Source organism: Lynx canadensis, chromosome A3 (assembly GCF_007474595.2).
Source record: "Lynx canadensis isolate LIC74 chromosome A3, mLynCan4.pri.v2, whole genome shotgun sequence".
Classification (NCBI taxonomy): domain Eukaryota; kingdom Metazoa; phylum Chordata; class Mammalia; order Carnivora; family Felidae; genus Lynx; species Lynx canadensis.
In genome coordinates, this window is record NC_044305.1 from 20,759,991 (window position 1) to 20,776,326 (window position 16,336).

The window sequence follows — 16,336 nt, forward strand, 5'->3', positions numbered from 1 at the left end:
TCTGCCAGCCAATTAAAAACACTCTGGAGGAGCCTGGGTGGCTCTGGCGGTTGAACCTCCAACTTCAGCTCAGGTCATGATCCCACGTTTCATGGGTTCGAGCCCCTCATCGGGCTCTGTGTTGACAGCGCAAAGCTAAGAGCCTGCTTTGGATTCTGTCTCCCTCTCTCTCTGCCCTCCCCCCCCCACACACACCGTGTGTGTGTGTGTGTGTGTGTGCGCGCGTCTCAAAACTGAACAAACGTTAAAAAAAGTTTCAAAAGCCACGCTGGAATTTGGGTCCCAACTGGCTCTACCATGTATCCACTGTGTGCCCCTGGGCAGGTCAGTTCACCTCTCTGAGCCTCAGTTTCCCCATCTGTGAAAAATGGGTAATATTACATGCCTCACGGAATTGTTTGCAGGATTAAATGATGTGGGGGTGACTCTCAACAGAGTGAGCCCTTGTAGATAGTTGCTGTGGCATCATTATATTATTTAAAACCATCTAAAGGTCATCCCGGGGGACGACCGCCACCCCTCCATCCCTACCCCACCCTCAACTTGTAGGCTCCCAGGGGAACTTAAACCCAGTGGGAAATGAGGTCAAGTGGGAGCTGGAGACGATGCCTGCACCCACGTGCCCCAAGCAGAGCACAGGTGGTGGCTTGGCTAGCCTGAGACCCTCTCGGAGGTGAAACATTCTCTCCTTGACCAAACTCTAGCCAGATTCCTCTGAGCCCTGGTCTCAGTGACACCCCCAGCTTGGTCTATAAAGACTTGAACAAACACTAACACACTCAAGGCCGCCTCCCTAAGATGACTCTAGCCCCCCCTTAAAGTGCCTGCCTGAGAAAATGCAAGGCTTCCAAAAGAATTGACTGTTTCTTCCAAAGGACACCTGAGGACAGGGCTCTGGTCTCCAGCGTTGGTGGGAAGGGAGGCGCAAAGCAAGATGGGTTTCACATGGATCATCCCCCCTCCCGCTTTCTGTAAATTTTCACTGCCCTGACTGTCCTGAGCCCCTGCTCAGCCCCCCTGTCCCCAACCCCTCATTCTCCCTTTAAAACACCCAGTCACTCTGCCCAAACCAAAGTTGCGTTCAGGTCACATTGGACCCTTCCCTTTTGTGATAGTACATTACTGATTAAAATTGGCCCTTTCCACTTGAACCAGTGTCCGGCTTTTTTCATCTATGACAGAGGACACCCTGGGGAAGTAGGCGTTGTCTGGCCGACCCCGGTCCTGCGTTACGTGGCTCCGAGGGCCACCCCCAACCCCAATCTCCAGGCTTCTCTCTAGAAGCTCAACCTTCTTACCCTCTGGACTCAGGCAGTGTTCCCTATTTTAATGATTTGCAACTCACCATTAAAATGTATGCTTCATCCATGTGTCGCCCACACTAGTAATGACTTAATACCGTTCTTTAAATTGACTGCGCTGTTTTACTATTTTCCACTGCTTTCCTAAATCTCACTATTACTACTTACCGCTTTTACATTTATTTAAATGAGAAATCATATCATTGCCATAAATGGAAAACCAGTATCTGGGGTTGGGGGGAGGGGAAGCAGGGCCAGCCTGGCCTCCGTCTTAGCCCCCCCCCTCCCCCCATAGGTAAAAAAGGCAATTCGGATGCTAATTTGCAAATTTGCAGCGCTAATGGCTACAGCTTGGAGGGCAGGGGGGATGAAACTGTGGGGACAGCTGCCAGCCAGGGCCTGCAGGGACCGTTCCCTTGTTCCCTTGAGATCCGAGCGTTCCTTGCCCCCAAACCTAGTGGCCCCTGGTCCCGGACAAGATGCAAAAAAGGCGTGGGGCCAGGACTTCGGACCCGCGGTCAGGAGGGGGCTGCAGCCTCCAAAGGGTGATGAAGGCGCTCAGGAAAATCGCTCGTTTTCCCTCCCTCCCCAGAACAATAAGAATCACGGTACTAACAAAACAAAATGTGTTTACTGTTGGAGGCGGGCTGAGTGGTAGCTGTATCTGACTTCCTGTGCCTAGATCCTCATCTACAAAGTCATGATGGGAACAATAGCGCCCACCTCAGTAGGGCATTATCAGGTGACTGTGCAGCCTTTGGCACGATCCTGGAATGACACACTGCTAGAACGGGGGTGACGCTGGGCAGGGTGCTGGGGGTGCCTTGCCGAGCAAGGTGCACGCCAGCCCTGCCTGTGGTGGAGAAAGAGACAGTTAAAGGATTAGAGAACAGCGCAAAGGTACTGCAGGGGGGAAGTTTGAGGGGGCTGGGGGTTCACGGAGATGGGGGAGGGAGCACCATACGCATGGGGGGGGAGAGGGAAGGGGAGTGACAGTCAGGGAGGGCTTCGTGGGAGAAGTGGCATCCCAGCGAGGCCCGGAGCTTGTGGGAGTCCATCAGACAAAGAGTAAGGTGAAGGGGTGGAGGATGCTTCCGGGGGATTCCTTCTCCATAACTGTCCTATCAGCGAATCCACGGGTGCACGGCAGAACCTTCTCCAGTCATCACACACGGGAAATTGGCCGGCAGTCTCTCTCAGAAATCAGAACCTGGGGACTGAACCGCACACATAGATGATGTAACAACAGCACGGGCACATGAATAAGGGAATGGCCCATGATTACCCCTGATTATGCCATTGTGACTGATGCTATAATACCTACTGGGCGAGCTTAAGTGACCTCAAGGGGGAGAGAGAGAGAGAAGGACGGACATCACGGTCAGTTGCTGCCCAAAGAGAGGGAGGGGACAGCCCCGCCTCCTCCCACGGTTTGTCAAGGCATCTCCAACAAGGAGGAAGTCTTTGGAGGTGGCAAGGGGGAGTCCTGGACCTGCAGACTGCCCGGAATGCCTCCTTGTCCCACACCAGACCCTCCATGGCTCCCTCTGCTCCTGCTAGCCAGTGCTTCTCAAACTTGAGCACAAACCACCTGAGGACTTGTTAAAACACAAATTCTGCGGAGTTTCTGAGTCTGTCGCGTTGCAGGGGCAGGCCTGAGAATTTGCATTTCTAACAAGTTTCCAGGTTGCCCGCATTGCTGGTCCGCGGACCACACTTTGAGAACTCCATTCTCCAGCCTCACGGCTTCCCATCCTGTCTCCTTCTGCCCCATGTCCTCGACATACCACGTCGCTGCCCGACCCCACATCTATGGCCCATGACCAGTATTTTAAAAAGCCACGTGGTTTTGATGTGCGCTAAGGGCCAAGCAAGTCTGACCCGGGCGCACAGAATGTGACAATGGGATTTGGAACTGAATTGACTAGGAGCCGCGAAGAAAACAAAATAAAACAAAACAGAAACTAAACAAAACGACAAGCCCTCTGAAGCTGCCCTGCTGGCTTCTAGGGAAGCCAGTAACTCCAGATCTCAAAGTACTGAGGGTCTGCCCAGGGTCCTCTCTGCTCCAGCGGCCCTCCCCTCCCCCAAAAGCTGCCCGAACAACCTGTTTTGCAGCCTCTCTCCACATCCAAGGTGGCCCAGAAGACTTAGTCACAGAGGCCTGCTGCCATGTGGGCGCGTGTCTGACTCTTGTATGTCTAGTCTCCTCACCTCACTCACTGCAGACATCACTAATCGATCCCAGTTCTCTCTACCCTCGGGTCTGACTTAGCCTCAGGATATATTCCAGTGTGGTCCAGGCACCCATTTCCAAATAAGCACTGCTTGTGCCCAAATTCAAAACTGTGTGGTCTGGTCAGGAACGGAGACTGCCTTCCCCACCTGCTTTCCTGACCCCTCTAATTGCAGATAACTTGTATTTCATCATTTGCTCCTGTCTCGGAGCTCTAGCTTCCATTCTCCTGCCTCCGTGCCATCTGCTGGTACCCCCAGACCCCCAGCGTTTTGGACTTCCGCTCTCTCGAGTGGCACTTTGCCCCAGAGCTGAGCACAGGACGTGGCGACAACTGGTACTCAAGCCATGTTAGCGGGTATCTGACGGTCTGTGAGTGAAAAGTAAGCTCTCCTGGGGGTGCCTGGATGGCTCAGTCGGTGGAGCATCTGACTGGCCCAGGTCATGATCTCGTGGTTCGTGGGTTCGAGCCCCGCGTCGGGCCCTGTGCTGACAGCTCAGAGCCTGGCGCCTGCTTTGGATTCTGTGTCTCCCTCTCTCTCTGTTCCTCCCCTGCTCTCTCTCTCTCTCTGTCTCTCTCTCTCTCTCAAAAATAAATAAAGATTAAAAAAAATTTTTTTTTAAAACGAAAAGAAAAGCTCTCCTGGGGTCTCAGTCATTACTGCGTCACAAGCGAGTCCAATGTTTATTAGCTTAAAGCAAGAGTCGTTTTATGCTTGTGATTCTGTGGGTCAAGGATTTGGTCGGGGTTCAGTTGGATGATTCTTCGGCTTACGTGGCATCGTGTGGCTTTCTCGCGTGGCTGGCAAATGACACAGACTTCAGGGGGGCCTTTCCACATGGCTACTCGGGCTCCGCGAAGGGGCATTTCAAGTGGCAGAGGCAGAAGCTGCTGATCTATTAAGACCCAGTCCCAGGGTTGCAGAGTCACTGCTGTCACTTTCTACTGCTCAAAAAGGCCACAGGACCAGCCCTGATCCTTCCGGAAAACAGGCTTACCACGGAGAACTTGCAGCCACCTTTAGCTTGACAAATCTTCGGAGGTTAGGGTCATGGCACCCAGTAGGTGCTCAATAAGGTTTTTTAAGTTTGTTTATTTATTTTGAGGGGGACGGGGGATCTGAAGCCCTCTGTCAGCTCAGAGCCCGATGTGGGGTTCAAATTTATGACCCCATGAGATCATAACCCGAGCCAAGGTCAGACGCTCAATTGGGCCACCCAGGGGCCCCTCAATATGTATTTCTCCGTCAATTCCATTGCCAGGTCTGGCTGGGGCTCGCCCAGTTCATGCCCTGTCTGTCACCCAGACCCCAGACCTGCCCACCACTCCCTCCCACAAACCCAGACAGAGCCCCAGCCCCAGCCCCACACAGCAGTTGTAGGTGATGGGTGAATTCCTACCTCAGTCTGGCATCCAGGAGGCAAGAGGGTGTGAGGTGGGTGTGGACTTTAAGAGCGGGGACCCCCACCAAGGGGGTTGGGTAGAGGCTTCCTGCAAGGAGCCATGCTCGGAGGTGGGGAGTCTGGGCTGCCCCGGGGTCCATTTCTGTCTCATTGATGTGGAGTTGGAGGAAATGCTGATTTTTTTTTTTTTTTTTTTTTTTTTTTTTGGAGCACTGGAGACAGAGAGCAATCTGGGTTGCTATGCAACCAGCGCCTGTGCCCAGCTGATAACACCAGAGGAATTAACTGTCCTTGTCCTGCTCCTGCTCCGGAGGAGGGGGCCGATGCTGCTTCCCAGTGCCTTGGCCTCAGCAACCACCCCTCCCCTCCCCCGCCACCAGCTGAATCTCTGGCCCAGTTACGGAGGGAGGAGTCCAGAACCAGGTCCCGGCTCAGGCTTCACAGAGCAACGGAGGGGGAGTCCCTTGCCTGGAGCCAACGGGGGTGCCTTGTGAGTGTGAGGAGAGGGCTGCCTGGGGGTATCTTGGACCCAGGCATCTCCATCTTCTTTGATCTGCTAATGAGCTGCGAATTAAAGACGAACCTGAACTGGAGGGAGGCTTTCAGGAGGCGAGGCTGGTGAGGGGCTGGTACAGAGTGAGGACAAGATGGGCAGAATGAGGCAGGCACAAAGACAGCCCTGACCAGAGCCCTACCACAAGCCCCTCAAGGCCCAGGGAGAAGCAAGCCAGGGAAGGGTAGGAGGTCCTGGCGGGCAGGGGAGCTGCGTGCGGGGGTGGCAGGACCTTAGCATCCCAGAAAGGCCGAGACTCCCTTATCCAGAGTCTGAAGACCGAGGGCAGCCTGTCTGGGGACTGAGGGGACGCTCAGGGGAAACCCAGGGAGACACATTTAATGTTCCTGTCTCCCCACTAGACTGCCTCTTTAAGGCAAGAAACAAGTGACTTGTGGGTTTCAGAGTCAGACCTGCATTCTGGTCCAGCCTCTCATAGCTGCGTGACCTTGGGCTCATCACTTCACCTTCCCGGACATCGCTCTTCTCCGCCATAGAAAGAAGAAGATCCCTACAGACTTGTCATTAGGATGAGAGTGATCACATATTTGCTTGAACCATAGGCAACTACTGTTCAGGTGAGCGTCGATTGCTTCAATATCACCTCTTTCATTTGGTGCAACCTTACGTGTCAATCTGAGCGGTGTCCTGCATACAGAAGGTGCTCAGTAAACAGAAGCAGCTATTGAGGCCTTTGTTGTCCCCGGTGGTCATCCAGCATGCACCTTCACTGAATGAACGGATGAAGAAAACCAGGATCAGGACTGAGCCTGGTCGGACTGCAGGTGGCTGCTTCCTGGGCCCAGAAGCCACTGACACGATGGGGGCCCCTCCCCTGAGCCAAGAAGCCAAGTTCACAGCCCCAGCCTGTCCGCTCCTCCTCTCCGCATCCCCTGTCCCCTTCTCTGAGTGTACCCTCTGTGTTTATTTCTGCCTCTTGCCCCATTTACTGAGCCAACGTCTTGTTTTCATTTTACCATGGTTACCATTTACTTGCACACTTACTCTGTGCCAGGGTCTACTCTATGCACTTTGCAGGCATTGACTCCTTTACTCCTAACAGCAACCTCCCTAGAACCTCCTTTTTAACCCTTTGAGTTAGGGGTCGTTGAGGTATGATTTACACCCAACAAAATGCATCTGTTTTCATAGTCCAACAAGTTTTGGTAAAAGTATACATCCATGCAAACCAGCGTGATAAGGCGTTTTCATCACCCCAGAAAGTTCTCTTGTGCCCCTTTGCAGTCAATCCCCCTACTGATTCTCCCACCCATCCTCCCCCAGCCCAGGTACCACAGACATGCTTTCTGTCACTATCGATTCACTCTGACTTTTCTACAGATAATTGGAATCATATAGTGAATACATCTTACATCTGGCTTCTCTTGTCCATCATTGATGTCTTCCTTTTAATTGCTGAGTAGTTGCTGTGACTGAATCGTAGCATCCCCCCCCAACAACAACAAAAAAAACCCTTATAGTTTGAAGCCCTCACCCCCAGTGTGACTCTATGTGGGGTAGGGCCTTTAAGGAGGCAATTAAAGTTAAATGAGGTCATAAGGGGGACCCTAATCCTACTGGACTGATGTCCTTATCAGAAGAGGAGGAGACCCCAGAGATGTGCACGCACAGAGGAAAGGCCTGGTGAGGACACAAAAAGGAGCGAGCTGTCTGCAAGGCAAGGAGAGAGGCCCCAGGAGAAAGGGAGCCCCGTGATTTCTTGATCTTGCACTTCCAGACTCCAGAGCTGTGAGAGATACTTGTCTGTTGTTACAAGCTCCAGCCTGGGGTGTTTTGTTATGGCGGCCGAGCTGATGAATACAGTAGCATCTCATCAAGTGCGCCCCGTACATCTCCCATCAGTGGTGGCGGTCTTCTGGATGAGGAAACTGAAACCTAGAAGCACCCAGCAACTCGCCTGAGGCCCCACCGATCACCGATCAGTTAGGAAGAAAAGCCAAGTCCGCAGGACTGTGGAGACCGTGCGCCCCGGGTGGGGCAGAACGCGGCACAAAACAGGTGCTCGCAGGAAAGCCAGCACGGGGCGCTGTGACCCAGAGTCAGGCCTGCCGCAGCTGGAGGCCAGGGGCCGGCCGTGCCAGGTAGAAGGCAGCGAGTGAAAGAGAGGAGCCCTGGGACAGTCCTTTGAGCCCCTTGCCTGTGCCATCAGACCCCACGTGCAGCAGCGGTCAGTGCCTCGCAGGCTGAGGAGGACGTCGGGCAGGAGAGCAGATCCGTGGATGGAGGCTGTCCAGTGAAAGGCCCCGGTGAGGCCTCAGCGGAGCAAGCGTGACACCGGCCCTGCCCTGCCAAGCCTCCGTCTGCACGTCGGCAAAATGGGCATGATAATTCTCCTTTGCTGATCTCTCTGAGGAGGAAGAAAAGAGACCGTGAGAGGAATAGAGCCCTATCCTGCCATATGGGCGAGGAGTGATCACTCCTCTCACAGATGAGAAGCCTGAGGCCCAGGGAAGAGCAGGGACTCGGGAGTCTGGCCAGCCAACCAAGAAGTATCCCTGCTGGGGGCCTGAGACAGTGCCTTCAGGTCTAGACTCTGAAAAATGACATCTGGGCCTTTAGTGCCACAGGACAGAGATCCCACGACCGATACCTGCCTCTCCTCCAGTCCGTGAGCTTCTAGAGGCCAGGACTGTATCCAGTTTTGCTCATCTTACCCTCGGCATCCAGCAGAGCTCTGGGCACACTAAGGGGACCCGGCCAATATTCGTGGAATGAATGAATATATGATTCAAGGTAGCCATGCTTTTCAAAGAGGTGTATATTAGCCCATCAGGGTACCAGAGAGTGCTAGAAGCCATGGGCACCCCTTCTTGGAATGCCCATTAAATTCAGAAAGTGGGGAAATAACCATGTGATTGGCTAACGTCATTTTTTTTTTTATTGTGGTCATATATATATATATATCAGTATGGCTGTTTCTTAAAAAACTACACATGGGACGCCTGGGTGGCTCAGTCCCTTGAGCATCTGACTCTTGCTTTTCAGCTTGAGTTGTGATCCCAGGTCATGGAATCGAGCCCTTTGTTGGGCTTCACAATGGATATGGAGCCTACCTGGGATTCTCTCTCTCTCTCTTTCTCTCTCTCTCTCTCCATCCCTCCCTCTGCCCTCCCCATCTCAAATAAAAAAATTAAAGACAGATTAACCACATGATTTAGCAATTCCACTCCTGGGTTTATACCCAAAAAGAAGTGAAAGCCGGGGGCTCCTGGGTGGCTCAGTCATTTGAGTCTGACTTCGGCTCAGGTCATGATCTCACAGTTCATGGGTTTGAGCCCTGCTTCCGGCTCTGGGCTGACAGCTCAGAGCCTGGAGCCTATTTCGGATTCTGTGTCTCCCTCTGTCTCTGCCCCTCCCCTGCTCACACTCTGTCTCTCTCTGTCTCTCAAAAATAAATAAAAATGTTACCAAAAACTTAAAAAAAAAAATAAAGAAGTGAAAGCCGGAACTTGAACAAATACTTGTGCACCAAAACTTAGTGCAGTGTTAGTCACGATAGCCGAACGGTGGAGACAACCAAATGTCCATCGATGAACAAACGGGTAAACAAAATTGTGTGCATGCCCATACAGTGGAATGTTATCCAGCTTTAAAAAGGGAGGACAATCTGAGACAGGTTACAACATGGACGAACCTTGACGACATGATGCCGAGTGAAATAAAGCCAGCCACAAAATGACCAACGTTGTATGATTTCACCTACATGAGGTCCCTCGAGTAGTCAAATTCTCAGAGACAGAAAGAACCTTGCCTGCCGGTAGGGGCTGGGGAGGGAGGGGAGTGGGGAGTTGGTGTTTAATGGGGAGACAGGTTCTGTTAGGGAAGATGAAAGAATTCTGGAGATGGATGATGGTGATGGATGTACAACCAGGTGAGTGTACTCAATGCCACCGAACTCTGTGCCTAAAAATGGTTAAAATGGTAAACTTTGTGTTATGCATACATTTTTAGTACCGGTAAAACAGGCATAACCCCACCCGCACTAACATCATTCTCACCGGGGATCGGGGCCCCCCTTCTGTCTCGGGCACATGGTCATGGCCACCTTCCATGCAGGCTGAGTCCCATCGGAAGCTCCAGGTACCAATGTCCACACTGCAGTCGGATGGAGAAGGCCCAGAAGGAGGAAAAGGGGGTGATTTAAGGGGACACGTCTGGTTAGGTGATTTTTTCCAGCAACCCACAAAATCTGCCAGTCTTGTGTTTATTTCTTACACCGAATGTGTGTGTCAAGTGCAGGTTACCAGGTGGGCTCGGGGGAGGGGAGACCAAGCCTGGCTCTGGTCTCTGGAGCACCCAGGCCAAGAGGAAGGGCACGGCACCCCGGTCTGCAAAATGGGATGAAGCCTGCTCCCTGGCCTTGGAAGGCAGGAAGCTTGAGAAGCTCTGCGCAGAGCCTGGCCCAGAGCAAGAGCCTCGTAGGAGATGCCGCCATAGTTCTCGTGTTTTGTTTCCTTTTACTTTTCACTCTTGTAGGGGGTAAAGAGGGTCCAAATCAGTTGGCTACCGTGTGCGGGATTCTGTGAAAGGACAAGGTGAGAGAGTTATTTACTTATTTTAAGTATAGGAGAAATTCACTGGAGAATACCCAGTACGAGAAGGAAAATCTCACTGAGGGGGCAAAGTGGGGTCTTGGCTAATCATGATTTCTCTGCATTTCCCCACCCCCACCCCAATCAAGAGCCTGGTCTAACATCATTGCCACCCCCCCCCCAACCTTTGCGCCCCCTCCCCGTGACTGCCACTCCTTAGATCCAATTGTTCTCCCGGCCTCCGCAGTCCGGAGCGCTTGATGGATTTGGTAATTGGAGTAATTACGGTAATTTTACCTTAAAGACCGGCAGCTGCAGATTCCCTATTGGGAGCCCCCCTCCCTGGGCCTCCTGCCAGCCAGTGTGCAGGGAAAATGACAAGTGGCTCCCATTCCCCTCCCCCAGAATGCAAAATGTCTGGGGTGGGATGAGGGCTCTCAATAGAAGGCATCTCCTTCCCCCTCATCGCCGCCCCCCAGGCCCCCAGAGGGGCAGAAGACAGCGGGATGGATTTGCCAGGAATAATTTCTTTCCCCTGCCCCCCCCCCCCCCCCAGCCTTGGTTCCAGGACTTGCACAGCACAGCACGACATTCACTTGTTCCCCGTCCAGACCTGAAAATCAAGACAGGGGATCCCCGCCTCCTCCCCACCCAGGTCTGAGGATGAAGTCTCTTATAGATCCCTTAAAGCCCCAACTGCACGTATCCTGTGGTCTCCTTCCGTGAGAGGCAGGGAGGAGTAAAGGACCGGGGGACAAGGCGGGGAGAGTCCTCTGCCCACCGCCGGGTCCCTGCAGCGCCTGGCACCCTGACCCAGCCCGAGCCGGTGCTTCCTGCCCCCAGCGGCCGCCCGAGGAATTTCACCTTCATCTCGGGGCCCCTCAGATCTCAGAGACCAAAGCGCCGGCAGGCGGAGCTCCTCGGGTTTCAAGGTTAGGAGGGGCTTCTACCGCAAGGCCTCAGAGAGCGTGTGAGACCCCGTGGGCGGGTCTGGAGCAGTGCAGCACCCTAGACCCCAGCCCGACCAGCAGGGCGGTCTCCTGCAGGCGCATTGGGAGCCGTATTTAGGGCTGTTAAGGGCAAAGCTGGGGGCAGTCTCAGAGTTCCCAGGCTGTGTGGTCCGTAGATTTAAACCCTTCTCGTCTTCCCAAACCTCTCAGGACCCATTTGCAGTCCCCGCGCAGTCTGCCCACTGCGCGTTTGTCCTCTTTCAACGTGGGCCACATCACCTTTCAGTGTCTCCTCCCCTCCAGTTCCTTCTTTGCTCCCGGGCCTAACACACACTGTTCCTCCTGCCCCCGAATGCCCTTCCATTCTCACCTGGTCATCTTTCAAGTTCAGCTTAAAAATCGCCCCCCCCCCCACCCCCTCCGCAAGGCCCCTGGGAAGGTCCAGACGTGGTCCACTTGCCTGCCGTGCGTGCCTCGCTTCGCCCGTGAGGTCATATCACATTCTGTGTGCTGAGTTATTTTAATGTCTTTCTTCCTTCCCTAGACCGTAAACCCTGAAAGGAAGGCGGGTGGATTGCAGGTTGGAATTGTCAGCCGGCTGAAATCCGGTGGGGGTGCATTCTCAGAAGAGGGAACAGCACAAGCTGGGGCTCTGAGGTCAGGGAGGACAGAGTAAGTTCAGAACACGTTGGGGCCAAAGAGGAGAAGCGGGGGGAGCAAGGAGATAGGTGTGGAGTGAGTGGGGAAGGGCTTGGGACTCAGGGCTGGGCTGCAATTGGGCCACCAGGGAGGAGAAGCACTGGTGGGTGTGGAATCCTCCCGCCCCAGGAAGGCCCCTCCTGGACACCTTGAGTTGGGGAGCTGGGGGCTGGGAGAAGGGTTGGGGGAGCAAAGGTCAAAGGAGGGACATGGTACCCTAGGTTAGCCTCAGGAATTACTGAGGACTGGAACTCTGATTAATCGGATTATGAATCAGTGAGGTAACGCTGTTTGCACCCCGTCCATATTCCTCAGGCTTTATGGCTTCAGTGTGCTCCAGGACGTTCCAGCATGTTCCAGGGACACGGGGCTCCCCCCCTGAGGTACACAGGCAGGAAGCGCAGGGGAACTGACGTCCTCAAAACAGCCCTCAGCCAATGACTGATGAGGGTGGGCCTTTAAACACGCCTCTTCCTCGCCCCTCAGGAGTGAGTCACCCTGAGCTCTGTGTCCCCGAACTCCTCCCTCGGCGGGCTTCCAGTGGTGGCTGATGTGAGGACACACTGTTCAGTGGCTTCTGTCCTTCCCCGTCCCACGTCCCCGCTGTCCTGCTATGCCCTTCCCCTCCCATATACGCTGTGGTCACTCAAATCCCTGTGTCCGGCCTGCTTCTGGGGACCCGCACTGCGACACTGCCCGAGCCAGGGGACGCCTGAGGGATGTTCTGGCAGAACTCGCAGTTGGGCCACCGCCTTAGGGGGACCCATACCCCAGTCAGCCCTACTGGGTCACCTCACTGCTCTTCAGTTCCCCCTGATCTGGCCCCTAGACTGGGGCTACCCGGGTCGCTGGATGTGGGGACTACTTAGAGCCAGAAGGGGGTCTGCTCCTGTGACCTGAGAGCATCACTGAAGGGCCAGGGAGGCTCGTCACGGTCTTTCCTGGCACTGGGGAAGGAGGGCAGTGGTGGCTGCAGAATTTCTATTTGTCTTCCCTCCGGCCTCCGTCTGGGGAGCAGGGTCTCTCCACCCCTCCCACGTCCCTGCGGGGCCAAGGAAGGGATGGGGCCTTCTGAGTTCGGGAGCCCCCCAAGGCCCCACCCACCGTCTCCCGGCCAGCCAATCACTGACGCCGCTGTAGGTGGGACAAGGGTGGGAGGGGTCCTGAGGTAGGTGGTGGGGAGGGCAGGATGGGAAAGCTTGGGGGGGGGGGGCGGACCCGTCCCTTAGCCGGCCCGCCTCACACCCTCTCTCTTCCCCTGCACCTGCTGCCCCAGCAACGATGACCTTGGCTGACCTGTACCTGCAGACCCCTCCTCCTGGCTCTTCCGGGGGCTGGCCCCTTCTCCTCCTTTTGATGTCAGTTGGAGTGCCACCTCTCAGGCCTTCCGTAGCAGGTGCTACACTCACATCTGCCCCGGCCCACATCCCCTCGGCACTCACACCGACTCTGACCTCACTGGTGACTTCCTGTCACAAGTATCTGCGACCCCCTGCCCAGGGTCCTTCTGTGACACAGGAAGATGGTCACCCTTGTATTTGTGAAATGGACCAGATGTGCCAGGGAATTAACCCCTCTGGAAGCGGCCTCAACCAGTGCAGGAGGAGTCGGTGGATGATACTGTACCTTCTTTACTCCCTAGTTGACAGGTGGCCGAAGCACCCTTACCCAGAAATCCTTGCAGCGTCAAGCCCCACCTGCCCTCCATTGAACCCTGCTCATTAGCACACCCCACCCTGACTCCAGCCTTCCCATCTCTATTCCTGACGGGGTCTTCCTGGGACTGCCTCCCAAATAAACTGCTTATCCTCCAATTTTCGGTTCAAGGTCGGCTCCTGGGGGCTCCCAGTCTCAGGCCCTTTGCTGGCCACCCAAAACAGAGACTCACCCACATTCTCTTCACCCTCTTTCTCCGACAAAGTTTTATCACGAGGTGAAGTAATTTTGTTTCTGAATTAGCGTGTCTCTCTAGTCTATGAGTTCCACGAGAGTCGAGACCTTCCTTGTCTTGTTTATTACTGTGGCCCCGGCCTAGTCCAGTGCTGGGCACCGAATGTCATTGCGGAGTGGCTGCAGATTCGGTCATGTCATCCTTCCATCCTCTGTGGTGACGTAGGAGCAGCAAGTTGAACCTCTAGGAGCACAGAGAGGTTGGGCAAGTTATCCGCAGCCCCACATGGGGAGACTGGAGCTCAGGGCTGCCCTCCGGCCCCGTCTGGCCACCACTAAACACTGCCTCTCCCAGAGAGGCACTCACGGGAATGCCAAGTGAGACGCTTCCTCTGCTCAGGGGTCATTTCTGTCTTTGCCCAGGAAAACACTCCCGCCTGAAGGCATCTTTCCAAACCCCATCCTCCTTCCTCCAAGAAGCTGGAAGCTTGTCTCAGTCTGCTCAGGCTGCATAACAAAAACACCACAGGCTAAGGGGCTTCAACAACAAGACATTTATTTTCTCACAGCTCTGCAGGCTAGAAGTCCAAGGTCAAGGTGCCAGAAAATCTGGTTTCTGGGGAGAACTATCTTCCTGGCTTGTGGCTAGCTGCCTTTTAATTGTGCCTTCACATGACCTTTCCTCTGTGTGCCTGAAGAGGGTTCTGGCATCTCTTCTTCATATAAAGACACCAGTCTTATGATTTTGGGGCCCACCCTCTGACCTCAACTAACCTTAATTACCTCCTTAAAAGCCGTATTTCCAAAAACAGTCAAGGTGGGGGTTAGGGTTCCAACATATAAAAAACAGTTGGCGGGGGGAGGACATAATTCAGTCCATAACAGGGCTCCTTAAAAGAAATACGATCCCAGCCCAAGCCAGCCCCAACTGCAAAGCACCCGGAGAAGCTGGGTACCCACTGCGAGCTGTGCTAACCCAGCGGCAGGGCTGGTGCAGGATCATCAATCACCATGATGCCACAGGGTGGAAAAAGATGAGTCCTCAGATAGAGCCGAAGATGAATGGGGACACTGACATGTGATTAAATTGGGATCCTCTACTGGTGGCTGATGGCCCACCCTGGGTGCAAAGTTAGCACAGCTGGGCCTGGGCTCCCAGCATCCACTGAGGCACCTGCCCCTCCTCCTGCCCAGGTTACAGGGCTGTCCCTCCATCCCCACAGCTCTCTGTCATCCCAGCCCTATTAATGAGAGAATGGGGCAGCCAATGCGACTAGTCTCAAGTAGGCTTCTGGAGGAATCCAAATGGAGACACTGGATTATTGTGGAGGTTAAACTTGTAAAGCTCTCAGCATATGTTAAGTGGCTAAGAAATTCATTGCTGAATAGATGAATGAATGAATGAATGAATGAGGCTTCCCCTGCTCTGAGGAGACAGACCCAGAAAGGGGCAGGAGGAAGGGAGAAGCCTGGGACCCTAGGAGATGAGAGGGAGAGGATCTGTCCCTACAACACCCCCACCACCTTCAGCAGCTGCTGTGATCACTCATCCCTCCCTCTCCTGAGTCCTGGGTCCTCTCCCTGGCCCTCTGGGCAGCTGCAGCAGGTTCAAGGTATCGCCAGAGCCCGTTGAGAAACAAACACGGCAAGGCCTTCTCATCACCAAGCTTGCAGGTTAACTCACTGAAAGGACAGCCCCCACCAAGAGCCGGACTGGGGAGAAAAAAAAAAACCCGTGACTGAAGTAAAAGCGACATTTCACTTGTGCCTTTAATCTTCACGCGGCGTTTAAATATGATATCACAAAATGACAAGATTGTACCCAGCAACAGCTCGATCGTGGGCGCTGCGGAGGGAGGCCTCTGTCTCTCCAGTTCTCTGTGGGCTGTTCAGGGCCACAGCCTCCCTGAGGCCCAACTCCTCCTCTTCCAAGGGGGCTCAGAGAAGGCAAGGGGCTTGCCCAAGGCCACAGAGCTCTTCTGACTTTGTCCCCAGCCACTTCCAAAGTAATTTTTCCCGGAAAAAAAAAAAAAAGCTGCCTCTTGAGAGAGGTGCTTCGTTTTTTCTTCTCCTCAGGTTGGAAATCACGGACAGCACTCCATGGAGATCCAAGTCCCCGGAAGCTGGTGCCATACGGCAAGCATGGTGGGGGAGCCACCGTCCTGAGGGCTGGGGAGCGCATGGGCGAGGGGGCTCTGTGTGCTGGTCGTGCGGGGAGGAGACAGCCCCAGCCCCAGGTCTTCTGGGGGATCTGAGAGGCATTTCAGAGGACGCTGCCTTGGAGGAAGGTCTAGACCTTTCCCCTCAAGCAGATGTGCTCCCAAACCAGGCACACAGGCTGTAGGGGCAGGGGGGTGGCATCTGGGGCTGCTCCTTAGAGTCCCAGGGCTTAGGTGGGGCTCGGTTTAATGACCCATTAATGCGCCATACAGATCTAAGAGGTAGGTCACGTGGGTCCAGGCGATGTTCACCTGTGGGTCTGCTGCTGGTCTGCCCGGAGCCTCATCAGGCCAGTACACCCCCCCTCCACCCCTACCTATATGAGCCTTGGCTGCTGTGGCTCACAGCTACCCCTCTTTCTGGGGAATAGACCTCTGCAGATGTCAGGGTTAGGATGTCGGCTGGCTTCACGGACCTCCTGCCACAAGAAAGACCAAAAACCGTTGACCTTTTCTTCCAGAGACAGCGAGATCAACTGCTTATGGCCCCCAAGCCTGGAAGGGGCAGTCCTCACGGATTTTGGGTGCCAG